This window comes from Ruditapes philippinarum, unplaced genomic scaffold (assembly GCF_026571515.1).
Source record: "Ruditapes philippinarum isolate M1 unplaced genomic scaffold, ASM2657151v2 ctg638_1_1_1_1, whole genome shotgun sequence".
In the NCBI taxonomy this organism is placed as follows: Eukaryota; Metazoa; Mollusca; class Bivalvia; order Venerida; family Veneridae; genus Ruditapes; species Ruditapes philippinarum.
The window spans coordinates 153,695-158,308 of NW_026861796.1; positions in this window are offsets into that span (position 1 = coordinate 153,695).

Below are 4,614 nucleotides of genomic sequence, written 5' to 3' on the forward strand. Positions count from 1 at the left end.
ATATAAGAATTATATGTCTGTAATTAAATGACAAAATTCGTAAATATTTGTTAATGCATTTTATACCAGACAAAGTAAGTTATATTCATAAATTTCAGACTACACATTTTTGTGATTAATTATGTACATACTTATATATTATTTATTATAAATATATTTGTCATCATAAACTTAACAAGTGCAGCTAGCTAACAATTGCAGTATGTTGTAGCATTTCATCACATGTGCCTAATTTAGTCCATTATTTAAGCTGACTTAAAAGCCAATTGGGCCGGTAGTTGACTTATTTTTCAAAATATGTTCATATTGTATGTTGTAACACATGTCACTATAATTTAAATTTATCTTTATCTAATATATATAATACACATTTAAAACGTAAATTCCTGTCGAATTATTAATCAAGTATTTGAGAGCTCTGTTAGCCGCTTCTGAAATTAAAATAATATTATTCTAAAATTAATTACTTTCTTAATTATTAGGAAAAAAAATAAGTATTCGTAAAGTAATTATCATGAACAATGAATATACTTACATACAATGCACATAACAATAATGTTAAAAACACCCATTTTGTCCATACGTGTGTGTATAAACTAATGAATAACTGCCACAGAGTCTCCAGAAAACATTATTTATACATTCTTTTAACCATATCAGCAGAATAAAATGCCTTAAACCAAATATTTTATATCAAATAATTGCTTTTTAATTGAAATAATTATTTTTTTTTACATTTATTCTGGCGACATATCAAATTTTACAAAGGTTCAAAATCGGATACTGAATGTGTCATTTAATAAGTAAACGTTGCAATAATGTCTATATTACAGACCAAAGTGGACAGTTCCTTAAGCTCAATATCACGTTCGTTCCTGCAATTAGTTTTATAAATTCTATTCCACTGCCAATTATTATTCTATTGAAGGTTTTGTTTCTTTTTTTAAATAAGAAAATTAAATTTCCTTGGACCATTTGGTTTTGAGTTCAAACACCGTCAAGAGCAAGCCATTGTTTCCTTTGGCAACAACCTTTACGCCATTGCTCAATAATGGTTGGTTTTAGGAACATATTCGAGAGTGTTTCACAACTAGTGATGGGATGAATTGCAATAACAACCACTATCTGAAATAAACAAGAAAAGCTGTCCCTGTGTTTAACTACAAATTGAAGAAATATATATCGACTCCGGTTTAGATAATCAATAATATGATGTAATAAACAAATAAAATCAAAAATGGTATTTAATATTAGGGTAGGTGAATTACTTAATTGAACTTTTGTGACATATATATTTTGATAGTGGCATTTGAGGCTAAATTGTTAATGGAACTGGACTTCAAACCACTTGCCTCTAACTGCTATGGGTATGGGTTAAAAAACCGTCAGAGACATTTGATTCTTTCATGCTAGGAAGTTCACAGAATGTCGGTGGTTTTACTCAGGTACCGGCTCATGCCAGAAATAATGCACGGAAGGACAACTGAGGTCTTCCTGCAGCAGTAAAGCTGTAACATCGCCAGATAATCTTTACATTGCTTGTGCGATGTAAACACCAACCACAAAAGAAAATAGTTTATATAAAAGCATAGTCAAAAGTGTTATAATTTGTTAAAATAATTTCTTTATATAACTCCCTAAAGTAATTAAAAAAAAAACAACCAAAATACAAAAGAAAAACAAGAATTTCATTTATATAACGTGTTTTTTTAAGTTATTAACTATGTTTTGAACTCTTCTTACATAAATATTCAATTATTTTTTAGCTTCAATAACCAGACAATATCTGCTCAAATATCTCATACCGTTTGTGACTTTTAATTTAAACAGTTTGATGAGTTATATAAACAAACAATTACACGTGTATATACAATTTGAATATTGTATAAAACAGCTAGAATCATTCCAAGTTCCGTACATGGCTATTTTAGTACCATATATTGAGAACTGGTATCATTTAATGTGATAACAACTTATTTATTACTACTTTGGCTCCAGACATTGAAACATTGGTTTCATATATTGTAAAAAAAATAATTTTATATATCGAAATTTTTTATTCATATGACGATATTTGGTTCCAAATTTGTCTACTAAGGTACTATACATATGAGACTTGGACTCATACTTAGAGACAACCAACATATATAGTTACCTTGCATACAAACACTGACAAAAGGGTTTAATATATTGTAACTGTGGATTGATATAATTGATTTATAACGTAACAAAGGCCATGTATATTGTAATAAGCATGATATGCTAATATAATTGTATATGTCAGTCGTTGTATTTCGGCAATAACATATCACTTTTCCAAAATAAGATTTATTCGAAGGTAAATGTTATTTATCTAAATATATTGTTAAGTTCACTGCAGATAATTTTGAAGCTTTATCAAACATGTGTCACTACATTTAATCAACTGATTTAGCCATTAGTCTCATATAATCTTAATATCTAAGGTAACCTCCCAATGCATTTCTACTTAGTTGATTGCTCAGCTTTCACACGTGATCAGCAATGATATACAGTGTTCTATAAATAATCAGTTTTAAAGGAGTCTATATAAATCACTTTCGAGTCCGCCTCCTGGGACCAACAAGTTCTGGTGTCATATGAAGTTACATGGTTGTGTACCGTGTAGGGCTCGAACTCATGATCTCTGGGTTTGGAGGCAGACACGTTAAGCACTAGACCACCGCTCATCTTAAATGATATTAGTATAATTTCACACAATATTTGAATTTTTTAATGAAGATATTAGCAATACATTAAAAAAAACATGAATCGTTATATCTTTATACATAAAATAATTTATCAATTTTTTGATCTTACAGATAGATTAATATGAACTATTGACCAAAATGTATTGTGCTAACTATTTGAGCGTAGGTTGGACTATTAACCTGCGGATATGATAAATAATTAAGTTAGTCCATATCAATTATACAAAATATGGCAAAAATGCTTTCAATTAATTAAAAAATCAAACGCCAGCGGCCTGTTCATTTCTATTTTATTAAGTAAGATAAATATTTAGCGAAGTATGCTTCAAACATTTTAAATTAAATTTATTATAAAAATTATTAAGTTTTATATGCAAAGTAAATTACAATAGATTTGTCAAATGCAATAGCAATGTCAGCGGCCTGTCTAATTAATTATTTACATATTTCTGTATTTTAATAATTTAACAAACTGTTCCTTACACAATAAAACATATCACTTTTTAAAGATAAGCAAGTAAAATACATCATAACAATAAAACTGAAAGAATATTAGTCCATCATAGTGAGATATTTAAAGTCAACTTTACTTGAAGGCATTGCTTTTTGCTTATTTATTAATTTCAATTATTCATTTTTATAAAACAATTATACTTTTAAAACCTTTGTATTTACATACATATATCCCATTTTGTGGCGCAGGGTTGCCTTTATGGTATAAGGTTTAAGAATGTAGCCACAATTTGATCCAGAGGCAACAAAATGGGTTCAAATAAGGAATTTAACTATGATGAATAGATGGTTTTGATCACTGGTTTTGCTTTAAGTTTGTTATACTCGAAGATAGCCATAATGATCTTTCCTGTCGGCGCTATATAGTCTGATCTGTTTTTGTGCGCCCAAACCAACAACACCAATAACAAAGAAAGGAAAAAAAAGTAATAGATATATGCCTCATTCTATAATGAGAGTTCTTAAACATGTCTATTCATGAGCAATTATGTTTGCTGCTAATATTAAAACTAAGGAATGATGAGTTTAATTAGTAATGATTTCCCACAATAACGATTCATCACAATGTCATATAAATATATAACATTAAATTATAAAAATGTAAATAAAATACACGGATAGCCGCCTTCTTAAACTGTTACTTCTAAAGGGGCAACTTCACAAACCATTTTATATTAATTATAACAGTAATTGTTTCAGTATGACAGGTTAAATTAACTCAAGGCAAAAGAAATACACTTTTTAATTATTTTTTTTCAAAATCAATGACGATGTTATTATTCGAGACCAGGTATGTTAATATATTCAAAGCTCGTATTCTAAGGCCTCCAGCTTTAAATACAATCAGATTTTCAATCGAGATAATAGTACATATATTAGAACGTGACATGTTAAAAGAAATCTTAAATTAAACGTTTACATTTTATTAAACATCAAAAATCTAGGTATTGCTAAACAATTATAAATGAATAAAAATTCTTGTATAATATACATGCATATGACTGAGTTCATTACGGTTACTGATATAAAATATAAAATTTAATATATTAATAGATAATGTTGAAAATTGTCAAGATCTAATTATCATAAACTTCTTAATAATTTTTGAAAAAGAAAATACATTGACTGGATCACACTTGATTAAATAAGCCGATGAAAGGCATTTAACTTGTGTAAACAATTAAATACCTTATTGAAAAGAAAAACACATTTTCCAGTGTAACCGCGAAGCAATATTTATGAACATCTGCGTACCTCAATAAAACGGCTCGAATCACATTTATAAGCTTACTTTCAACTTTCTATGTCACCAGAAGTTTAGTAAATGAAACTTGCCTATAAAGAATCGAAATTATACGGTATAATATGCATT